The sequence below is a fragment of the Anguilla anguilla genome, chromosome 13 (genome assembly GCF_013347855.1).
Source record: "Anguilla anguilla isolate fAngAng1 chromosome 13, fAngAng1.pri, whole genome shotgun sequence".
Lineage (NCBI taxonomy): Eukaryota > Metazoa > Chordata > Actinopteri > Anguilliformes > Anguillidae > Anguilla > Anguilla anguilla.
In genome coordinates, this window is record NC_049213.1 from 10,322,588 (window position 1) to 10,347,555 (window position 24,968).

At 49.1% G+C, this 24,968-nt stretch overlaps 1 protein-coding gene across 1 annotated transcript in view; it reads left to right on the plus strand.

The window, feature by feature from the left end:
• The window catches only part of pnp4a (purine nucleoside phosphorylase 4a), a 107,801-nt gene that overhangs the window by 37,170 nt on the left and 45,663 nt on the right, over positions 1 to 24,968 (plus strand). The window lies entirely within an intron of this gene.

The window sequence follows — 24,968 nt, forward strand, 5'->3', positions numbered from 1 at the left end:
TTTAGCTTACTGCTGAAGGGTCTCCTGTTAAGTCTGTCTTTGTTTTTCAAAAGTGTGCTTGAAGTCTTTTTGTAAAGAACATAATGTAGAACATACAGTATACATAAAAATACTTGACATTACATTTACAATTACATTGTCTATTTAAAATATGCTCTTGGCAAAATCCTTTTTTTTTTTTTGCATTTTTTTTTTTGCATTTTTAAATGTTAGGCAAACATGTAAACATGAGGAGGACTGAAACATCACTCAGGAAACCATTTTTGGGTCTCAGATACATTCCCAGAATGTTAGGGTAAGAAAATTTCCTGGATGTCCGTTAAACATTATTGTGAAGTCGCTTGATATTATATTTGTAGGGACAGTCTTAGAACTGCGTTCTGTTGTTTCGGTTAAAATAATGGTGTTTGCACATGGTAGTTCATCTGGAACTTTCTGAAAATGTGAGCCCTGCACAACGTTTTTTCAGGACTAAACGAGAACCATCAGGTTACCAGGGCCGTCGGGAGTGCGTGTGACATGTGAAGCGTTGGTTTCTCTGACTTTGACGGAACCGTTTTTTTTTTTCGAACGGTTACATTTGACGATGCACTCTAAGGCTGTTTTAAGGCAGCGCTGGCAGAGGGCTCCGCGTGAGCGTCAGCTTGTGTCTGAGATTCAGTGACCCGCACCGATGCAGCACTTTAGCGCTGATCCTCCGCTTGAAGGGACTCTGGATTGGGCCGTCGCCGTTTGCTTATTCTCTGACTGAATGCCCGGTGTCCCAGCCATTGTTAGGTAAGATTTAAGGTGGTGGGGGGGGGGGTGGGGGGGGGGGGGGCGTCGTGCTGCGGTGCAATGTCACGGAGACCGCTTGGGCCGCGCCCCTGCCCTACACGTAGGCCGGTGTGATGTCACTCGAGCCGTTTCAGCCGTGCGGAGAGAGAGAGAGAGAGAGAGAGAGAGAGAGAGGTCATCTAAACATTTGCTGTGACTCTCTCACCCTGCGCTGCATCTGGTCCGAGCCGCAGAGCGCTCTCGACTCACTCACATAATTGCGGGGGGACTTTGGGCCGTGGGGGGAGGGCGGGGGGGGCGTGGGGCGGTGGGGGGGGGGGGGGGGGATTTTGGGTCAGGCATTACAAGTGCTCTCTGTCCTTGGCTGATAGGACCGTCTCTTTCAGGGGTCAGAGACTAAGCGAAGCGATAAAGTGGAACAAATACACGGAGCTCTGAGCATGTGTGGAGGTGGAGGCAGCAGAGCTTTCGGAAGGCTGCGTCTGGGTCACTTTGGGCGGCTGGCTCCGCCCCCGGTGGCAGACGGCCAATAAGACCCTCCTCCCTGGGCTCCTAGTTTATTAATGAGGCACCTACAGCAATTAGGCCCGCGCCAAACACCTGCACTTTCATGGCTCTGAGCAGCAGCCTCCAAATGTGTCTGACAGCACTAGATGCTCATGACTTACCATTCACTGAATAATGGCGCTACGCTTCTGTTTTTGAAGGCATTCTCGTGTTTTCTTTTACTCATACATTTACATACTATTACCCCCCCCCCCCTTCCTTCCTCCCGCCCCCTCCCCCACCTCTAAGATACACACACGCACTCGCACACACACATACACACGCACACACACGCGTACGCAGACATGCCTGTGTGTTTCACCTTGGGTATTTGTTGACATTTTGCTCAAATAAAGAATGTGCGAAATGGGGGTCACTGAAGAGGTAATATGAATATAAATATGTGTTTTCTGTCTCCAATCTCCAAACTAATCACTCCCGTGGCTTTGACACCGGCAGCCAAGGGCGGCTTGTTTAATTGGCTGGCGGTCCGGGAGCCGGGAGCGAGGGGGCGGGGCAGCGTTGCTGTGCCTCCCGCCACGCCGCGGGGCCCGGAGCTGGAGCACCGTAAGAAGCGCTTCGCGCGTTCTCGGCGCAGTCGCGGGATTAGCGGTTACACGCGTACCCAATATCCCCCCCGCCGCGCGAGCGGGAGAGCCAAGGAAACGATCACTCTGAACTCATTAGGACGTTTTTGCCGCGCAGCTGTCTTAAACGCTAATTTACAACAAAACAAAAAAATTTAATCAAAAGTGCGGCCTCTTTTTGAGTGTTCGAGGGCTAAAAGCGGATCTCCGTGACGAGCGGTGAGAGAATGCTCTGCGTCTGAGAGCAAAGAGAGAGGACATTTCTCAAAATGGCGGCTCAGGATTTCTTTTCAATAATGAAAGCAAAACGCCGTCTTAAAATAACGAAAATACTTACAGGTGTTGAGCGGGAAACAAAGGCGACGACAACTGCGATTAATTAAATGTGCACGATATTGAGCTACGAAACCAGAAATACACCCCTTTCGCAAAATTGTCCAGGGCTCTTGAAGTCTCGAGCTTTCGACTCACCGCAGCTGTTAAAGATCCCGCGACACTGATCCTATCATGAAGGCTGGGACGTTCCCCAGGGCCCTGGCCAAATTCCCTCCCTGTCCCGTCCCGTAAAGCCAGTTTAATTAGCCACACAAATCCCTGTCTCTTTAACCCAGGCGATTTTTGGCGAGTCCTGGGACAAATAAGTGTATGACGTGAGCGATACATAGTCACTTAATTACTCTGGTAATATGTAGCAATGTAACATGCTTTCAGTGTACATCATGGTTATTAATTAGCACAATTCACTGGTATTATGTGTGCAAGTAAGCATCAATGGCTAATGTTTGCCGTCATGTACATAGCCTATTTCCATGGTCTTATTTTTAGTAAAATTCCTAACGTTTGGAAAGCTCCATGTTCCCATGGTGACTGGAAACATGCCAGCATACAGTATGTGAGCAAAGATGCAAAATCCGAACCACACTGTCCTTAATCCTGCAGAAAGCACTCATTCAGATGGAGAACTTCTAGAACCTTCTTAAGCCGGTGAAATCCCGGTAACGGGGATCCCAGTTCACTTTTTACTTCCCTAATGGTCCTTTCATCATCATTCCCATCTCTGCTGCAGTCCCAGAGGACGGGAGAGAAGGAATTAAGGCCACTTCTCCCAGTTTTATTTATAAATCTACCTCCCCACCTCTAAATTATGTATTTCTATCTGTAAGGGACAATAAAGTACCCAATTACCTCAGAGCCTCAATGATGCTGTATGTACACATGTGTGTGTTTGTGTGTGTGTGTGTGTCTGTGTGTGTACCTGTATGTACATGCTGCTCAAATACCACACCTGTGCTACAGTTTGATGTTGTGTCTGCAGCATATGAATGAACTGTTGGTCTTTTACACAAATGTAAAAGAGAACGAACAAAGAGGAATCATAAAGAACAAACGAATTACCACATTATCTTGTGTCATTCGAACCATTAAGTGTTGCTGTATGCTTGCGTGATTATGGAAGGAATGGCGAGTCGCTTCAGGATCTTCTTGGCGCTTTTTTAAATGAAAGGGTCTGTCTGCGTGTATAGAGACATTTGGGACCATGCGATTCGCTGTCACCACACCGTGACTCAAGGCGGTCACGATGTTTACGTATTTGGCGCGCGGTGGTTCGACGGCCGCCCTGTCGGGCTCCGCGGAGCGAGGGAGCCCGGCGACAGTCGCCGTGGGTGCGTCGCCGTGGCGGCGGATGACCTAGACGGAGGCAGGAGGCCGCCGGAGGTCGCGGTCCTGCACCAATTACTGCCTGCCCACCAGCCATCTCCCGCCTCTGCCCTGCTGGTTTAATGTTCCCTCCCCTGGATTCTGATCTCGGCGACAGGAGACGGGCGCAGTATTCCCTGAGCCCTGTGGCAGACGCTCCCCCCATCACCCCCCCCCCCCCCCGTGGAGTCCTGATCCTTCCCACGGTTCCCCTGGCCTGTGGCCTGTGGGTCGGGCCGCGCGGCCCGCCTCCCGTTCCCGCCGACGCGGCCCCCTGCTCCCGGCGCTTCGGCCGTTTTAAAAAAATCGGCTCCGACCGTCGCCCCGGCGACCGGCCTGTCCTACCCGTGCCGTCTCCCCAAAGCCGCGGCACAGCCGGACGGGCGTATCGTCACCGGAGCACCGAATAAACGGGACCTTATATGGAACGAGCTCCGGGCTCCTGGAGGATGAGGGGATGAAGACCCAGTTTGGAAGCCCTGGCCAGTCATAGAGACCCTAAGGACAGCACTGGGGTTGCATTGCGCTGTTGGAGGAGTGTGGCTGTTCCAATGTGTTGCGCCATTAATGTGCTGTTAATGGCGCGTTGCTGTTCGATCTCTGCGCGTCAGACAGCGCTTTACGGAGGCGATTTCCATTACGTTCATTGGAACGGCATTACGAGGGGTGTAACGTTCGGTTAAGGCACCAGGCCACGGTGCAGCGGACGAGCCTCCTGGCCTCGGATCAGATCTGGACCCCGCCAGGGCCGGCTGTGGCCTGTAGCTCCACAGGGCGATGCCTAATTGCCGATTGCATCGCCCAGGGAATGGGAGGGTTCAGTCTGATAGCATTCCGCCTTCATCGCTATCTGATGACTTCTTCTTCGATGAGGTGCCCCGTAGATCGCAGTCAAAGACACATATGAAAGGTCCGTTCTACGCGAGCTTATCTGTAGTTTGTGGGATTTGAGGAGCTGGCTCTTGAGGTGTCCGTTGGCGTTTGCGGCGTTTGTTCGTATTTGTTGACGCTTGAGGTGATCGTTTATGCTTTTTGGTGATTGTTCGTGTTGTTTGAAAAGAAGCATCTGGCAACGTCACTGGAACCGTGGAAGTCTACACTCTCCCCAGTTAGCAGGGGGATTAGCATCATGAATGTGGCTTGCATTTGCTGATGATTGGCTATTACAAATTAGGGTGGGAATAGGTTATGCTCAGCCCCAGGTTGGGTAATTCATTATTAATTAATTAATTAACCCACTAATTAATTAACTAATAAGGGGCTGCTGGGCGGCTCATTCTGTTAAGGCACCACGCTGTGGTGCATGGATGATCCTCACGGCCTCAGATCGAATCTGGACCACACCAGTGCCGACCGTGGCAGGTGTTTCAGAGGAGAGCCTTGGATGTCCCAGCTCTCCTGATCAGTTTGCGCATGGAACACGGCTGTGGTTGGACATTCCATTTTGGGCTGGGAACTGGATATGTGCTCCTCTGAGTTTGGCTGTAAATTAAAATAAATACATAAAAAGTTATCAAGAATTTAAAAGAAAATACCGCTTTCTCAATGACACAAAAATAAACGGATCGGAGGACATTTCAAAACAAGTTGCATGTGTGTGCCCGTGGTCTGAAAATAGCATGGGGGTTGCTTTGTGAAGAGAGCAGCCAATGAGGAGGCTTCATCCGCGCCGTGTGTCTGTCTGTCGGTCGCCTGCCTGCCTGCTGAAGGCTCCTGATACGTGTGTGACTGAGACGGAGAGGAGCCGGATTAGTGTGCTGGAGCCCGGGCCCCGGATCGCTGGCCCACTGGGGCCCCCTCTTATCTCTCAGCAGCAGTCAGCTGACTTGGACGGAACTCCTGCAAATGAGGGGGAGAAAAGGGGAGAAAAGAAAGAAAAAAAACATTTTGAGAAATCTTGCGAGAAGATGCTTCCCCTCAGCACACACAATGCAGATCGCTGCTGAATATTAATCGATTGGAATTTGCATGAAGCCAAGCATTCCGTATAGAAAACGGCGCCGTCTTTCAATTAGTCCTTAATCCAGTTTCCAGCAGCTGTAAGAAGAGATAATGTTAAAATAATGCGCTCTCTAAACGGTTCTTGCTCATTGGTGATGGACATACTGTATGCAAAAAGCTTATTTTCATGGAAAAAGAGTATACACTGGTATGGGACTAACGGTAATGTCTGTGTGTGTGTGTGTGTGTGTGTGTGTGTATGTATGTACGATTGTGTGATTGTATGTGTGCCTATGTATGTATTTGCACACGTGTGTGTGTACAGTATATATGTACATGCCTGTGTGTGTGTGTATGTGCATGTGTGTGTGTGTGCCTGTGTGTGTGTGTGTGTGTGTTTGTGTGCGTGCGTGTACCTGTGTGAGTCTGTGTGTGTGTGTGTGTCTGTCTGCGTGTGTGTGTGTGTGTTTATGGAAAGACAGGGGGATCTCCTATGAAGCACACTCAGATTTTTTTTTTTTACTCTCCCTCTCTCAGCTATATCATTATCGGCACTTCATAGTTTCCCACTGTGAGCTGTTAAGATAAATTCAGCAATCAGTATGCACCAGCACCCACCCCCCACCCCCCTCCCTGCCCCCCTCCTCCCCCAATCACCGCCCTCACTTACATGGAAGTAATTATCTGCCAGACCTATAGCACAGATTTGTAGTTGTCATGTAGAGGAATGGCCTGAAATTGGCTGGCTGGCTGATTGTCTAGTCTGGCCCAGTCACCTGAAAGCAGGCGGGACCCCTGGGCGGCCGAGGCGGCGGGGGGGGGGGGGGGGCGGGAGGGTGTCACGGTGCCAATCACGCGCCGTCTCCCGGTGACTGACAGCTCTCCCGGTTCGGCTGCCGCGGCGACGCGCGTCTTTACCGCCGCGGCGCAGCTGGTCTCGGCGAAGCGGCCTCGTGAGGCGGCGGCGGGTCCAGACGCCAGAGATAACGGCGCGCCTTCGCCGGGAGAATAAAATAAAATAAAATAAAGCGCCCAAATGAAATGAAGGGACCGCGTGCCGTCTGCAGGACTGCGGACACGGTGACACGGGCTGGTCGTGCTTGTAATGAGGAGAGAAACTCTGCTGCTTCTCTTTCGCTCCTCCGCACGGTAATTAGTGGAGAAACCAACAGGACACTGCGGACGTGACAGGAATGTGTCTCTTAACAAGCAAACAAGTAGTTTGCAGAAAGAAAAAAAAATACACACATATATATATATATATATACGCGTGTCAATAACAGCACTTATACATTTCAGTTGCAAATTAAAGGGAAAATAATAAAATAATAATAAAATAATTGCATTTAAATTTCAGAAAGTGCCCCAGGCTTACAGTTAATTTGGGGAAATAAATCCTGTCTCCTATGCGCTATAATGATCCATTTAGGAGAATGCATTAGACTCTCCTGCAGCTAAGGGGAATCAGAGGGGGAATCTCCCCATGCCCAGTTCTACCCTTATAAAAAAAAATCGCAGGGGAAAAGGTGCATTCACAATTCACATGTGAATTAAATGGTTCACATGTGAAAAGAAAAATGTCACATTTGAGCTGGACATTTTCACACGTGATTGGCGTTTTTCACATGAATATGTCTACTTGTGGAAACTATGTCTACTTGACATGAAACACGTGAAATTCACATGTGACTGGCTTTTTCCAAGTGTGGACTACAATTTTCACGTGTGAAAACAAAACGTGACCCGAAATAGCGTAGGTTACCTTTTTTATAGTTCACGTGTGTACTTTTAACATCTTGGGTGTTCACATGTGGTTTTAGGACACATGGTGTTTGGACATGTGTGCTTTTCATAAGGGTAGCGCTCAAGCTGTCTGGTCTACAGTTTGGCTGCCCTCTGCGGTCGGGAGCTCCTGGCTGGGGACAGTATTTACTCTGCTGACATATAGCTTGTGGGACTCTTGGAGCCACAAAGTGCAAGGTGCTGTTGGGGGTCGAGGGGTTTGCCAGCGTTGCCAGTGTTTGTGGTGTTTGGGGTGCTTGTTGCTGGGATTTGAGGTGCTGGCATCTGTTGGTGTTTGTGTTGGTGTTTGCAGTGTTTGTACATATTTGTTGATGCTTGAGATAATTGTTCTTGTTTTTTAGTGATTAGTCAGGTGATTTTTCACGTTGTTTGAGGTGTTTGCTGAGGTTCTTGTGGGTGTTGGTGTTTGAGATAGTTGTTCATGTTGGTGTTTGTTGGTGTTTGTTCATGTGGGTGTTTGCGATGTTTGTACATGTTGGTTTTTTGAGGTGTTTTCTGGTGTTTGTTCATGTTAGTTTTTAAGAGGTTTGTTGGAATTTTTCATATACGTGTTTGAAGTGTTGGTGTTTGGTCATATTGATATTTGTTGGTGTTTGTTGGTTTTTGTACATGTTAGTGTTTGAGGTGTTTGTTGGTGTTTGTTCATGTTGGTGTTTGAGGTGTTTGTTCTCATTGGTGTTTGTTCATGTTCGTAGTTGAGGTGTTTCTTGGTGTTTGTTCATGTTGGTGTGATGTGTTTGTTCTCATTGGTGTTTGTTGGTGTTTGAGGTGTTTTTTGGTGTTTGTTCATGTTTGTAGTTGAGGTGTTTGTTCATGTTGGTGTTTCTTGGTGATTGAGGTGTTTGTTGGTGTATGTTCATGTGGGTGTTTGCGATGTTTGTACATGTTGGTTTTTTGAGGTGTTTTCTGGTGTTTGTTCATGTTAGTTTTTAAGAGGTTTGTTGGCATTTTTCATATACGTGTTTGAAGTGTTGGTGTTTGGTCATTGATATTTGTTGGTGTTTGTTCATGTTGGTGTTTGTTGGTTTTTGTACATGTTAGTGTTTGAGGTGTTTGTTGGTGTTTGTTCATGTTCGTAGTTGAGGTGTTTCTTGGTGTTTGTTCATGTTGGTGTGTGAGGTGTTTGTTCTCATTGGTGTTTGTTGGTGTTTGAGGTGTTTTTTGGTGTTTGTTCATGTTTGTAGTTGAGGTGTTTGTTCATGTTGGTGTTTGTTGGTGATTGAGGTGTTTGTTGGTGTATGTTCCTAGTGGTGTTTGTTGGTGATCGCGGTGTTCATTTGGGTTGGGGTTGGAAGGTGGGCCAGTTTAGCCATCCTGCTGCACCATCTGTCCTGGCCAGAGAGAGGTTGAGCAGGGAAAGATTGGAGCTCTCTCTCTCCAGCATACAGATCTGCTTCCCTCACAGAGCAGATATGGCCTCTTAAAATGAAATGATCACCCCCCCCCCCACATCCAGATTCAGACAGAGCCCCATCCTCCAAGCAGGCAGAGGGCTGCTGGGGCGTCAAACAAAATCCAGCCTGACACACCTGCGGTCACATAGGGCCTAAGCACTGCTGACTGAAACGTCCAAGAACTTTAGTCATGTGCTCCTCAGTTTGTGGACAGACTGTCAAGGACGTTTAGTTGTTCGTTCTTGTGTTCTTAGGACACTTGGGAAATGTAGTTGTGTGTTCCTTTGTTTTTTAGCCTCTCCAGCCCTGTCCATAGTCTCAACGTAACTCCCCACGCGTGAGATTAAGTGCAGAATATGTACGGTATGTGTGCCGCTGTGCACAGAGGGCGGTGGAGGACAGAGAGGCGGGACACCGTTTAAAGGCCCGAGCGTCTGTTACAGGGCCTGTGCTGGACTGTGCTGGCAGAGGTGATTACTGCACGGCGTAATCCAAACACAGAGATTCAGTTCCTCCTCCTCCTCCTCCTCCTCCTCAGGTAGATTCATATCCTGCAGATCGTAGATTCCCCTGCCATTCTCCTGGGTTTCCTGCTTAAATCTAGCAATTTTCTGTGTGTGTTCTTGTGACGATGGGAACAACAGAATGTGTTCCAGATATCATAATATTAAATGCTTTGTGAACGCATGGAGCTTAATGCTTATAAGTGCGTTAATGATATAAACTATTAGAGCATGCACACACACACACACATGCTCACACACACACACACACACACGCACACCGCACACACAAACACACACACACACACACACACACATGCACGCACACACACACACACACACGCGCACACACAGCATTGTACTGCTATACTTGTGAGGACTTCCGACTGATTTCCATTCATTCCGTAACCTTTAAAACTAAACCCCTAACCCTAATTACATGCCTAACCCTAACCCTAGGTCCTAACCCTAAAACAGCCTCTTGAAAAGTGAGGATGAGCAAAATGTTCTCACTTTCTGTAATTTTCCTCATCTTTCTGTCCTTGTGAAGACATTTGTTTCTCACAAAGATAGTAGTACAGGTCCACACAAGCACACACACACACATACACACACACATATGCACACATACACACACACACATGCACACGCACAAGACATAGCTCAGGAGGTGAGAGCGGTTGTCTGGCAGTCGGAGGGTTGCCGGTTCGATCCCCGCCCTGGGCGTGTCGAAGTGTCCTAGAGCAAGACACCTTAACCCCTAACTGCTCTGGTGAATGAGCGGCATCAATTGTAAAGCGCTTTGGATAAAAGCGCTATATAAATGCAGTCCATTTACCATTTTACACACACACGCGCATGCGCGCACACGCACACACACACACACACACACACACGCTCACACACACACACACACACACAGTGCCAGCACGCAGAGGGCGGTGCGGAGGCGTCCGCCTCGCCCAGGCTGAAAAGGGTATTTGCGACGCTACGAGACATCGGCAGTCAGAGCGAGTGACCGGCCCTGACAGCCGAGCGGCGGAAGGACGTGCGCCGCCCGCGCCCCGTCGGGCGCCGTCACAGCGGGGAGGTGACGGGACGCGGGAAACAGCCCGCGACCGTCTGCCGCTTTAAGGCGCGGCTCCGCCTCGGCGCTGCTCTCCTTCAGCTCGGTCGCAGGAGAGCCGCCGGGCTCTCGCGCGGCTGTCTGCAGGCAGCCTCCCCGCCTCTCTCCGCTGCACGGGCGGCGCGACGCTAACCTCGTCTGAACTTCCAGCGCTGAGCGGGGGGAGCGAACGCTGCGGCAAAAATGCACATATCGTACACAGGGCGGGAGACTGCAGTGATCGTGCACAGGACTCAGGGGTGAGACTGCAGATATCATGCACAGGACTCAGTGGTGAGACTGCAGAGATCATGCACAGAACTCAGGGGTGAGACTGCAGAGATCATGCACAGAACTCAGTGGTGAGACTGCAGAGATCATGCACAGAACTCAGGGAGGAGACTGCAGATATTCTGCACAGAACTCAGGGAGGAGACTGCAGATATTCTGCACAGGACTCAGGGGTGAGACTGTAGAGATCATGCACAGAACTCAGGGAGGAGACTGCAGAGATCATGCACAGAACTCAGGGAGGAGACTGCAGATATCATGCACAGAACTCAGGGGTAAGACTGCAGAGATCATGCACAGAACTCAGGGAGGAGACTGCAGAGATCATGCACAGAACTCAGGGAGGAGACTGCAGATATCATGCACAGAACTCAGGGGTAAGACTGCAGAGATCATGCACAGAACTCAGTGGTGAGACTGCAGAGATCATGCACGGAACTCAGGCGGGAGACTGCAGAGATCATGCACAGAACTCACGGGTGAGACTGCACAGATCATGCACAGAACTCAGACGGGAGACTGCAGAGATCATGCACAGGACTCAAGCGGGAGACTGCACATATCATGCACAGAACTCGGGTGAGACTGCAGAGATCATGCACAGAACTCAAGGGTGAGACTGTAGATATCATGCACTAGACTAAGATGTGAGACTGCACATATGCACAGGACTCAGAGGTGAGACTGTAGATATCATGCACAGAACTCAGGGGTGAGACTTTAGATATCATGCACTAGACTAAGATGTGAGACTGCACATATCATGCACAGGACTCAGGCAGGAGACTGCAGATATTCTGCACAGAACTCGGGTGAGACTGCAGAGATCATGCACAGGACTCAGACGGGAGACTGCAGAGATCATGCACAGAACTCAGGGGTGAGACTGCAGATATCATGCACAGGACTCAGGCGTGAGACTGTAGATATCATGAACTAGACTAAGATGTGAGACTGCACATATCACGCACAGGACTCAGGCATGGGATCATTGTCTTGCTGTAGGATGAAAAGCTGTCTAATGAACTTGGAGGCATTTGCTTGGACTTGAGCAGATGAGCATCTGTACTCATCAGAATTAATTCTGCTTCTATCAGCAGCTACATCATCAGTGAAGGCAATTGAGCCAGTACCTGCAGCAGCCATACATGCCTAAACCCCCACCTCCATGTTTCGCAGATGAGGGGGTGTGCTTCAGATCGTGGGCAGTTCCTTTTGGCCTCCACACTTTGCTCTTACCATCACTCTGATGCAAATGAGTCTTGGTCAAATCTGTCCATAAGACTTTTTTTCAGAACTCTGAAAGATCTTTTAGATACATCTTAGCAAACTGTAACCTGGCCATCCTGTTTTTGTTGTTGACTGGTGGTTTGCATCTTGCCGTGTAGCCGCTGTAGTTTTGTTTGTGAAATCTTCTACAGACAGTACTCACTGACTCCTGAAAAGTTTTTCTGATCTGTTGGATATGTGCGTGGGAGTTTTTCTTCATTGTGGTTAGAATTCTTCAGTCATCAACTGTAGAGGTCTTCCTTAGCTTACCAGGCCATTTGCAAATACTGAGCTCACCAGTGCTCTCTTTCTTCTTAGTGATGTTCCAGACAGTTGATTCAGTCTAAGTTTTGGCCCAAGTCTCCCAAGTATCTTATTCCTCAGCCACATAATGGCCTCCTTGACTTTCATTGACACAGCTCTGATACTTATGTTGACAAAACGCCAATAACACACCAAAGGCAATCACAAGCCTAGAATCGAGACTAGATACTGAAAGCTTGCTTATACCTGCACTCAGGAAGCAATTGAACACACCTGACTAATCAGAAACACCTGTGAAGCCTTTTATCCCAAACATTATGGTGCTCTGAAATGGGAGGAATCTGCATAGAAACCGGGAATCTGCACTTTAACCACTTGTGAATTGTTTGATTCAGACGGAGAGCCAGAAAAAGAGAGATGAATAATAAACTGTTCCAGAAAGAGAACGAGAGTGAGAGAGAGACGATTATTAAACTCTTCCAGAGAGAGAGAGAGAGAGAGAGAGAGCGCGTGCTGATTATTAAATAGATGTGAGACAGAGACATGTGCTGGTTACCCAGGGAGACCTCTCTCTCTCTCTCCCGGTCTGTCCTCACGAACGAGGCGAGACTGTGTGCGCTTCAGTGGTGAGGCCAAGGTCCCGGCGGCCCCTCCCCCAGGGGGCACTCCCCCCCCAGGGGCTGCTGACCAACGGGACGGAGCGAGCTGAGAAGCCGAAACGAGCAGCGCTGCCAATGCCAGGCGGGCCGTTCCCGCTGACGGGCGCGGCCGGCTTGGGGCGGGCGGCGCGCATCGCGGGCACCGCGTGATGGGCTCGCCAGGAACACTGCCACGGAGGAGGTTTCTGAGCGCTGCCGCAGCGCCGCACATCGGGGAAATAAGTTCCTTCCGTCCGCAGTGCGGGGGCATGCTTAATACTTTAAGAAATATGTATTTTTAAATATGTTTTTTGGACCCGTGGGGGGGCGAGCGTAGGTGTCTCTGCTCAGCTTTAATAACGGCTCGATCCCTGGCGGGGGGGGCGGTTGCACGTTTCGAGGCCATGGGTTGGAGGAGTGAACTTAAACACGACTGCTAAATCTGGCCGCCCTTCAAAAAGAGAAGGGAGGAACTGGAGAACCTAATTGTAATTACCCTGATGTGTCTGAAATTGTCCGAACATGGTCGGGATCTGCCTCAGTACTTTTTCCCAGGACCGTTCTGCCATCTCAGCTGAAAGGAGGTCGGGGCGATCGGGGGAAACCGAGACGGCAGGGCTGCCGATTCCGCCTCTCCGACAGCGAAAGTTCTAACGCTGCTCACGAACCAAAAATAGCACCGCGCTCGTGCAGCACGTCCCATCGTTTCTCCGGCCCGATGCCTGATATGTGATTGTTTATCAGGCTGTACACTAAGCCGTCTGACAAAAAAACTAAACTTGGGCATTACTCATTACGGGATTATGCAATAGACTGGAAAAGAGCCGAAATGGATCCAGCCGAGGCTGGGAGTAACCCCCGTTACCGTGCTCGCAGTGCCGAGATGTGAAATGGCATCCTCTCATTAAGTCTGAACGTTTCGTTTGTTTGGTGTTCCCCCGCAGTGTTTGGAGATGCATATGAAGTCGCGCCTGGCACGTTCAAAACACACAGCACACAAAGGGCAAGGCGGCTCTGCCGGTCTTATTAAATTTCGTCTTTCATTATTATTTTTGTGACATGAAAAAAGGGGAAGCGGCGAATACGACTCGCGCGTTTCCCGATCGAAATCCGACGGCGGCGGGTCTCGCTAAAAAATGGAGGACGGACGGCAAAGTGTGCGTCGTCGCCGGTGTCCTCCTCGGCCCGTGGAAGGCGTTATTCATCTGTCCCCCCCGGTCTGAGCCGGGCGGCTCTTCCGCGCCGCCCAGCCGGGATCAGACAGCCGGGGGGACGTGGAGTGGGAAGGTTCTGTTTTCCCTCTCCCTCTCATAAAGTCAGTCTGTTCGCAGGCGCCCCCGGCGAAGCGTTTGTAATCTTTAATGCCGCGTTCATATTGGAAGTAGCCGTGCCGGGAGGAAGCCTCCATTGAATTATGATTTATTGCGCTTCCGCGGCTGGAATCCTAATTAATGAACACATGGGCCCTTGCCAGACACAGAGGTATGAAATCTCTCTAAGTCTCAGTCTATCATGGAATTAATTCTGCTCGCCGTGACATGTAGATCTCTAAATACCTGCAGTATACAATAATCTCTATGTAAATCTCCCGGGAATTGCAATTTAATTTCATGGTTATAATGCTAATTTGCATTGGGGGAAATGAACTCGGGGGCAGGTGTGGATGACGAGGAGATGGGTTAAAAAAAAAAAAATCCATATTTTAATTTTAACTCCTTCTTTCCGTGGAAACGTTATATCAATTTCCATGAAGAATAATATGCTCACCCCTGGCATATTGTTTTATAGGCTGTTTTTAACAGACAAATATTAAAGATGGAAGATGACTGAGAAAGAGTGTATATTGAAAAACTAAGTAGAAGTGAAGGGCCTAATAGTTCTGCTGACAGACTGTCACTGAAAACTAAAAGCCTGAAGCGAACGCAGCGGCGAAGAGAGAGTAGACCCCCATTTTGAAATATGTACTGCTCAGAATTAATAGGCGGCATGTTGTCAGTGCGCAAGTGTGCCTGACCACCCAGGCGTGTCTCCCACAGCCGGGGGAGCAGATTCAGGAGCCCTTTACTGCCGTGGAACAGCCTGAGCGAGCAGAGCCTCAGACTTACAGTGCCCACTCCCTGTGTGAGAGTGCCCACTCCCTGTGTGTGATAGTGCCCACTCCCTGTGTGAAACAGTGCTCACTCCCTGTGTGTGAGCGTGTGAACTCCCTGTGTGTGATAGTGCCCACTCCCTGTGTGAGAGTGCCCACTCCCTGTGTGAGAGTGTGCTCTCCCTGTGCATGATAGTGCCCACTCCCTGTGTGTGAGAGTGCCCACTCCCTGTGTGTGATAGTGCTCACTCCCTGTGTGTGAGAGTGCCCACTCGCTGTGTGTGATAGTGCTCACTCCCTGTGTGAGATAGCCTGCACTCCCTGTGTGAGAGTGCCCACTCCCTGTGTAAGATAGTGATCACTCCCTGTGTGAGAGTGCCCACTCCCTGTGTAAGATAGTGATCACTCCCTGTGTGGGATAATGGGAACCCAATGTAAGATAGTGCCCATTACCTGTGTGTGATCCTTATCACTCCATGTGTGTGATAGCGTGCACTCCCTGTGTGGGATACTGATCACTCCTTGTGTGTGATAGTGTGCACTCCCTGTGTGTGATAGTGTGCACTATCTGTGTGATAGTGTGCACTCCTTGTGTGTGATAGTGTGCACTCCCTGTGTGTGATAGTGTGCACTATCTGTGTGATAGTGTGCACTATCTGTGTGATAGTGTGCACTCCATGTGTGTGATAGCATGCACTCCCTGTGTGGGATACTGATCACTCCTTGTGTGTGATAGTATGCACTCCCTGTGTGTGATAGTATGCACTATCTGTGGGATAGTGTGCACTCCCTGTATAAGACAGTGTGCACTCCCTGTGTATAATCTTAATCACTCCCTGTGCATGATAGTGCCCACTTTTCTTTTGATGCGCATCTACTACTACCAAAGGAAATATTTCATAAGACTTTAAAGTTTTGGATTTCATGGCAGATTTTACGGCATGTGCCTCCTCTAGAAAAATGTAATTTTGTTCAGTTATACCTGCAGTACTGTCCTGTCTAACTGCCATGGTCCCGTTATTACTGACAGTGAAGTTTAAAATAAAACATTAATCACAAGGTAATTTATATTTACCGTGATTGCACAGGCATGAGATCAGTGGAGACACGTGTGAAAAAAAGTCTCACCACACCAGCGTGTTAGGCCTGGCAGCTATAATAATCACTTCTCAAGAGACGTCAAAAGTCTGAGAATCTGTAGGAAATAATGAAGTTTCCACCGAACAAAACCTCATCAAGATTATGACAAGATAATTAATTATTCTTAACTCTGAGACACATCCCATTTTTACATTTTAAGTTTGTTGAGCCTGGACGAAGAATTACACCGGACCTAAACTTAAATGGTGATATGTAGATGTGATTACCAATGGCTAGAATCAGATCTTATAAAAAAATGCATATTGACAAAGCTAAATTTATCCAAATGGGGGTGTTACAAAAAGGATTGAAATTTTGAAATATAAATTATATTGAAGATTGTCAGTAATATGTCTTCCATCTTCTAAATTCGTGTAACTGCAGATAGTTTGTACTGAACATACTATGAATCATCATATTTATAATTATAATGGGTAAAAATTCACTTTTGCTCATAATTCTCTTGTTTAGGCTGATTAACAGTACAAAGGACTGTCCAGTTAGAGAATTGTATTTTAACGATTAAAATTAGGGTTAATGGGTTAATTAAACAAGGGCAAATGCACACAGGTCATTGAGAATGCTACTGTGTGGATATGTCCTGTGACTGGAACATTCTAATTGATACTTACAGTGCATATCAAGATCACCCATGGCTATGCTGATGAGCCATTCTTATTAAAGCCACCGACTGCAGTGTCCCTTTGCTCTTCTTATTTCTCGCTTCATAAAAGCCACGGGTGCCATTTCACGACCCCCTCGAACAAGCAGCGGAGGAACCGGGCGAACAGCCAGCGTAGCGTGACTTTCCGCGAAGTCCGCGCGTTTTCCCGCCCTCCGAGATCGGCTCGCTCTGTCTCATTAACGAATTCGGCACCGTCGAGCAACAAACCCGAGAAGACGTTTCTGACAACCTGCAGCCACGCCTTCCTGGGGGCTCGGTGCTGTGCGTCGGGATGTCTCCTTGATGGCCTTCGATTGTAAACATCTGTTTGTCCTCCAGGGAGCCCGTCTCCATTGTTCTGCCTTCCAGTTAAATCATCCTCTCACGCGCCTTTCATTTTTCCTGGAAAAAAAGGCCATTAATTATGCATCGCCGTTCTAATAGAAAGGTATTTATTGCATTTCGGTGTTTAAATAATGGAGAAGTGCAAACACCATTTAGGGAAAAAGTGCAAAGGAGATGGAAGGAGCTTTGCGGCCGGTGGATATCCGGTCGAAGCTGAGGGCCGAGACGCGCGGAAAGGAAGACCGGGATGAAGATAGTACGAGCGTAGGACGCTATGGGTCCTTCCCTCCGAGGCTGTATCGGAGACACTCGCAGCTGCCCAATACCAAGCGAGCGCTCTGCGCGAGTTCCCTCTGGTTCCCGTCTTCCGTCCAGCGGAAGTGTCGCGCGCTCTCGGACGCAGCGACGCACCTGGGCTCGGCCAGAGACGCGCTCCGATAGGGACGGCGTCGTCTTCGCGGGTCCTGAACGGCTCCTTCAGGCGAACTGCCGCTGGAAGAGGGAGGAAAGCTTCTGATCCGCGGACGGCAGGAGTAAGTTTCGTGGGGAGCCGTGGACCTTCGAAGGCCTTTTCACCTCACAAGCCTTCTCTGTTCCTCGTTTTGCCTGAGGATCCCACGGCTCCGAGAGACTCGTTTTTAAATTCTCGTCTGAAAAAGCGCAACTCAGAGGTTTTTCGGATTTTTTTCTGTTTCTTATCCAGGGTAACCGCTGGTCGATTTTGAGCGCCACTGACTTTTCACAATGCTCTGATCTAGGGTTCAAGGCAATGTTCCTGCAATGAACTTCAGCTTCATCAGAAAGAAAGCACAGAAAAACCATCCAAGATGTCCCCCCCCCCGCCCATTTTTTACTTCAGTCATCAGAATCCTTTAACGGATTATTTATTTCCTCATTTGAAATTCTGCCAGCCCCCCCTTCTCCCCCCCCCCCCCCCCCCCCCCAGAGCTGAGCTCCAGCTGTTTAGAGTTATTTCCTCCTAATCAGAGCGCGAACACACGCCTGGCACCGGCTTCGCACAGGAAGGGAACATCCCTCCGCCCCGCGCTCGCGATACGTCGCTTCGTCGTCCCGCCGTGTAGTTCCCCGCCCTCGATCGCCGCTGACAAGGCAAAGGTGGCACCGCGTACCCGCTCCCCGAGGAGAATTCGGCTGGCTTTTGATTTCCAGACAGCCTTCAGCTGAGCCGCCCCCCTTTCCTCCGCGGCTGTCTGGAGGGCAGGGCAGGTGCGGGCCGATCGATCCCTCAGACGGCCCGCCGGTTTAGCGGGAAAGGCGATAGCTGTTCTCGGCAATGCAGCGAGTTCAAAAGGAGCATGGTGAAAAAAAAGTGGACCTGACAGTCTTCCCCTGACAATATGTTGCATCTCTGGCCCAGTTTTACTCAAAATCTTTTTTGAGAGGGCAGTTTTAATAAACCGTAAGTGTAGCCATTATCCGCCTTTAAAGATCCTACCCAGTGCCACTTCCTGTTAAGCTCAGCTGTTCTCCTGCCCTTATGGAAACAGAATATAAAGTACTGCAGTACATTTAAATAAAACGTGGTATTAAAATTAGAAAACTTCAGCACCTTACTATGTAGAGGCAAATATACAAATTGCTTCTGCTTTCAGCTGTTCCAGTATACGTTACGTGGCCGAAAGTATGTGGACGCCTGACATCCATTATGCTTTTAGCTTATTATGGGCATTAACATAGAGTTGGTCCACCATTTTCTGCTATAACCTCCACTCTTGTGGGAAGGCTTATACTAGATGTTGGAGCATTGGTGTGGGGATTTGCTTCCATTCAGCCAGAAGAGTGTTAGTCAGGTTGGGCACTGATTGGGCTATTAGGCCTGGCTTGTAGTTTGGCTTTCCAAATGAGTCCAAAGGTGTTGGATGGGGTAGGGGTCAGGGCTCTGTGCCAGCCAGTCAAGTTGTTCCATACCGTTCTGGACAAACCCATTTCTATATGGACCTCACTGTGTGCCTGGGGCATTGTCATGTTGTAAAAGTTAAGATCCTTCCCTCAACTATTGGGGAAACACAGAGTTGTGTAGAATGTGATTGTATGCTGTAGCATTAACATTTGTCTTCATTGGAACTAAGGGGCCTAGCCCAAACCATGGACAGCAGCCCCAGACCAAGGGGTGTCCAGATACTTTTGGTCATATAGTCTATATATTTTAAAATATATTGCTGTGAAATATAGTTTTCAATACGTTTCAAACGGCTGACCCACTTACAATATATTTGCAGTATATTTACAATTTACAGCATATTGATTTTCTCTAATGGTTGATACAGCATGAATGCACTCTGTTTAGATTTAAATTTACAGTGGAAGTGGAGGAGGAGGATGAGATGGAGGTGGAGGAGGAGGAGTATGATGAGGTGAAGGTGGAGGTGGAGGATAAGGAGTGGGAGGATGATGAGGTAGAGTAAGAGGAGGAGGAGGAGGGTGAGATGGAGGTGAAGGAGAAGGATGAGGTGGAGGCAGAGGAGGTGGAGGAGGATGATAAGGTGGAGGTGGAGGATGTGGAGCTGGAGGAGGAGGATGGTGAGGTGGAGGAGGAGGATAAGGAGTGGGAGAATGATGAGGTGGAGGTGGAGGATGATGAAGCAGAGGTGGAGGATGATGAGATGGAGGTGGAGGCGGAGGAGGATGGTGAGGATGATGAGATGGAGGTGGAGGTGGAGGAGGATGATGAGATGGAGGTGGAGGCGGAGGAGGATGATGAGGATGATGAGATGGATGCTGCTGTACAGCTCCAGCCCTCCCCGGGCGGGCAGACTGAGCCAGCAGCTCTTTAATGGCAGAGGCGGCCGGCGGTGCTCGGCTGGCCTGTGAAGCAGCGGAGTCAGAGCGCGCCGCTTCACACGCCAGATAAAGTATTGATGGGGCCGCGCCGGGGGCCACTCTGATGTGAAGTTCAGCCCTGACTGACAGCCAGCTGTGCCTGCGGCTCCCGCACGACCCTCCGCCACGTGGTGGGGGGGGGGGGGGGGGGGTGGGGGGCGGTGTCTGTGTTCCTCCAACTTGTCTCTGACGTGCGGCACGCCTGTGGTTGTGATGTCACAACTCCGCCTTCTGCAGACCAGGATGCGGATGCGTTCGGATTTAGCATTTTGCTGCAGTCACCGTTACTTGACACTGCACTGATAATAAGACTTTACCAGTGTTCCATCAGTCATAGCACTGTATGCTACTACTGTGGCTTTGGTCCAGCTTTATGCTGAATTCATTTTGAATGTTGGCAGATCTGAGTGTGAGTTTCTGCCAGTGAAATTAAAGCTGCTTGACAATTTAGAGTGGTGCAGTGATTAAGGACACTGTTTATTGGTGGGGTCTTGTATTTTTATTTCATTTGTTTTCCTATTTGTATATTATTTGAATTATTCTTATTCTTTATTGAAATTCCTGTTCTTTATTAATATTATTCAAATGATTTTTCTTATTCTTTTTTTCTTCTCTGTAATTTCTTGTTTATTGATCTTGCCATGGGCTACCTTTATCTTATATTTTCAACTTGAATTGTATGCATATTTTACATTAATATAACTCTATTTCTCTTGTGCTTTTGTTGACATAAATAAAGGCTTTTAAAATGAAGTCCTACATATCATTGCACAGTGGTGCAATGGGTAGCACTGTTGCCTCACAGCAAGAAAAGTCCTGGGTTTGAATCCTGGCATGGGCCTTTCTGTGTGTTTGCATGTTCTCCCCATGTCTGTGTGGGTTTCTGGGTAAAGACCAAAAGACATGCGGGTAGGCTAATTGGAGACTGTAAATTGCCCATAGGAGGTGAGTGTGCGTGCTCTGCATTTTGATTGGCGGCCTGTCCAGGGTGTATTCCTGCCTCTCACCCTATGCACGCTGGGATAGGCTCCAGCACCCCCCTGACCAAGAATAAGCAGGTATAGATAATGGATGGATGTTCATATTCTATACTTAAGGAAAACACTGTTTGCTCAAAGCAAAATAATTGCCTGCTACAGGCTGCCACAGTTTTATAGAGAAATGCCCATTTGTTAATTTATTTATACTTACAAAATGAGGAGATTATGCTTTCCTGGCACTGTTTAAAAAGTTCTATTTCTATAAATAAAGTTCTATAAATTATCACCAACATCATTATAAACATCCATGTAACAGTATTTATCGAAAACAGAGACACTTGTTTTGTTGAACACACCATTTCCTGTTTCTGTCTGTCTTGCCGTTGGTCGCTGCATTATTGCATAGATAGATTCAGTACGTGTGAGTCATTCCTCTTTCAGTACTTTTCAAGTTTCCATACCAATTGAGACTTTTAGAACATCTTGTACAAGTCATTTCTTTCAACTTTTCATAACAATTGAGTCTTTCAGAACGTCTCGTAAGATTTGTTTCTTTCGAGTTGCAGTACCACGTCTTTCAGTAGATGAACAAACTAAACAAAAGGAACAAAAGACTCTGTCTGCAGCACTCCAGCACAGTCAGTACGAGGGATTTTGTATCATTCATTTAATAATTACATAAACAGCATTTGCAATGCATAAAAAATCTCATTTCTATAGTGATTGCATGTGTGACTGATGCTTACGCTTTGATTAATTAGTGAAACATCTTATTATCATTATGTTGCAATTGCTGACTTAGTGTTCAGGGAGCTTAGGGGAGATATGAGTAAGGGTACAGTGAGTAAGGCTGCAGTGAGTAAGGGTGCAGTAAGGGTACAGCGTGTAAGAGCTGAGTGAGTAAGAGTACAGTGAGTAAGGGTGCAGGGAGTAAGGGTACAGTGAGGAAGGGTACAGTGAGTAAGGCTGCAGTGAGTAAGGGTACAGTGAGGAAGGGTACAGTGAGTAAGGGTGCAGGGAGTAAGGGTACAGTGAGTAAGGGTACAATGAGTAAGGGTACAGTGAGTAAGGCTGCAGTGAGTAATGGTGCAGTAAGGGTACAGCGTGTAAGAGCTGAGTGAGTAAGAGTACAGTGAGTAAGGGTGCAGGGAGTAAGGGTACAGTGAGGAAGGGTACAGTGAGTAAGGCTGCAGTGAGTAAGGGTACAGTGAGGAAGGGTACAGTGAGTAAGGGTGCAGGGAGTAAGGGTACAGTGAGTAAGGGTACAATGAGTAAGGGTACAGTGAGTAAGGCTGCAGTGAGTAATGGTGCAGTAAGGGTACAGCGTGTAAGAGCTGAGTGAGTAAGGGTGCATTAAGGGTACAGCGTGTAAGAGCTGAGTGAGTAAGGATGCAGTGAGTAAGGGTGCAGTAAGGGTACAGCGTGTAAGAGCTGAGTGAGTAAGGGTGCAGTAAGGGTACAGCGTGTAAGAGCTGAGTGAGTAAGGGTGCAGTAAGGGTACAGCGTGTAAGAGCTGAGTGAGTAAGAGTGCAGTGAGTAAGAGTGCAATGAGTAAGGGTGTAGTAAGGGTACAGCGTGTAAGAGCTGAGTGAGTAAGGGTGCAGTGAGTAAGAGTGCACTGTGTGTGTAAGGATCCGGGCTCGTAACCACTTTGAGCTCCGGGTTGGGCGTTGCGGCTGTAAGGTGGTCGTGGTGAAATCCTGCAGGAAATAACATGTGAAATGCGCTACGCTGCGCTGCTGCCCTGTCCTGTCAAGAAGAAAATGCAATTCGTCACCGAAAACACATAAAGCTTGTGCACTGCGGTGGAAATATACAGCGAGCACATCCTTCTCCCTCTCCCCCTTCCACCGTTTTCCCATCCATTTCTGCGGTCTTCGCCGCGAGCCCGCGATACGAAGCCCCCCACCCCCGCACAGACGTGTCGCAGTCGCCGTCACTTTTTCCCGTTTGAAGGGAACCGTCGAGACAGTAATTTGACAGCACACTCTTGACTAATGTCAACGGAGAGAAGCTCGGCGGGCGAGAGAGCCCTGTCTCCAGTTTAACCCGCCGCTGCATGTGAAAAGGGGGGAATCGATACGCCAAGCCCGCGCGGTTCATACCACTGCGGGGCCCGTCCGCCGTGTGTCTGTCGTATAAATATTTTGTTAACATTAATAGAATTGATTTTTTTTACAGGGCCGGCTGGAGGAGAGCGAGGATCAGCCGGAGCAGAAGCCCGGCTCCGGAGTTAATGAGGCTGTAAATAGCCCCCCTCCCCACCCCCCCAGAAATAACCCCAATTCAGCTCCTGAATTCGGCTTCATCTCCGGTCGGCCGGTAAGAGAGGGTTGGCGGATTTTAGGGGGTGGGGTGGGTGGATGCTGTTCTGGGGGAGGGGGGGATGGTTGACGGTTTTGGGGGAGCTAAGGGTTTTTTTTGGGGGGGGTAGGGGTGGTTTGCGGTTTTTGGGGGAGGCAGGGTGGTTGGTGTTTTGTGGGAGAGGGTGGTTGGCGATTTTGTGAAATGCAGGGGGTGATTGGAAGTTTTTGAGGGAGGTGGGCTAGTTCGGTGGTTCTTGTGAAAGCAGGGTGGTTGGTGTTTTAGGGAGGTGGGATGGCTGGGGTTTTTTGAGGGATTCCGGGGTGGTTGGCAATTTTGGGGAGGCAGGGGTAGTTTGGGGTTTATGGGGGAGGCAGGGGTAGTTTGGGGTTTGTGGGGGAGGCAGGGGTAGTTTGGGGTTTGTGGGGGAGGCAGGGGCAGTTTGGGGTTTGTGGGGGAGGCAGGGGTGGTTGGCGGTTTGTGGGGGAGGCAGGGGTGGTTGGTCGTTTTGGTAGCGGTGGGGGGTGGTTGGTGATTTTGGAGGCGGTGGGGGGTGGTTCGCAGTTTTGGGGGAGATGGGGGGTGGTTGGTGGTTTTGGGGGCGGTGGGGGGTGGTTGGGGTTTTTTGAGGGAGGCGGAGATGGTTGTGGGTTTTTGGGGGGTGGGGAGATGGTTGGTGGTTTTGGGGGCGGTGGGGGGTGGTTGGGGTTTTTTGGGGGAGGTGGGGGTGGTTGCGGGTTTTGAGGGGGTGCGGAGATGATAGGTGTTCAGGGTTGAATAATGTACATTGTGCCACTGAAGCATCTCACGGTGAGAGAGAGGGGAAAGCAATCAGCCACATCGATCGCGGTAATGCTGTGTTCTGTTCCGGGCCGCGTTGGTGCGTGGGGGGGGGGGGGTCATTTAAACAGGCATGTAAAGTCTGCCATGACAAACAGGCATGGGAACTCTTCCCTGTCGCCTCGACTCTGTAATAACACCAGCCGACCCCTGCAGGGAGAAAAGAGGAAGGCCACGCATGTTTCCCGAAAAATACAGATCGATGGGGGGCATCCACGACAGGGCGCCGGCTAGTTTTGAGCCCAAATGGAGGTTTTTCCGCCAGGCTACACTGCTTGAGTTGTGGAGGGACTATAAAAGGAGGGAATAAATTTGTAAACTTGCCCATCACACATCATGTGGTAAATGTTTGTACATTTTTTATGGTTTTTGGGGATAGTTTTTCACAATCATAGAGTAAAGAACAGGACTAGTGCCTACAGCACTGGCAGACCAGATGCACATTTGGCTAGGCAAATGTTATCAGAATGCCAACATGAGAACTTTCAAACATACAGTATTTATGTTCACCTGTAACATTTGCTGATGTTAGCTAATAGCCAGAAAGCGTAGTGTTCAAAACAACAACAAATCAAAAATGTTTCTGCAGGGCAAGATGTGGCGAGAACAAATAAGTCGACAATCATTTGGCTATTCTCATTAATTAACTTAAATATAACCATTATAAACGTAACGGATTTCAAACAAGCGTACACGCAATCTGCAGTGAAAGTCGCTGTTCTCACCGAAGTGTCCGTGTTGTCTAAGGCAACTTCGTCGGAAAACGGAAAAAAGGACCTTCAGTTTGAGATCGTACGATGGTGGGTTGCGAGGGGTTCGGTGCAGACGCCCGCCCTGTTTGCGTGCAGGGGCGGGTCAAACCCAATCACTCCGGCCTCCCTCAGACGACGGCTTTTCCTGCGGCGGGCCGGGCGGGCCGACCGTCGGTCCGTCCCCCGGCGCGTTACCC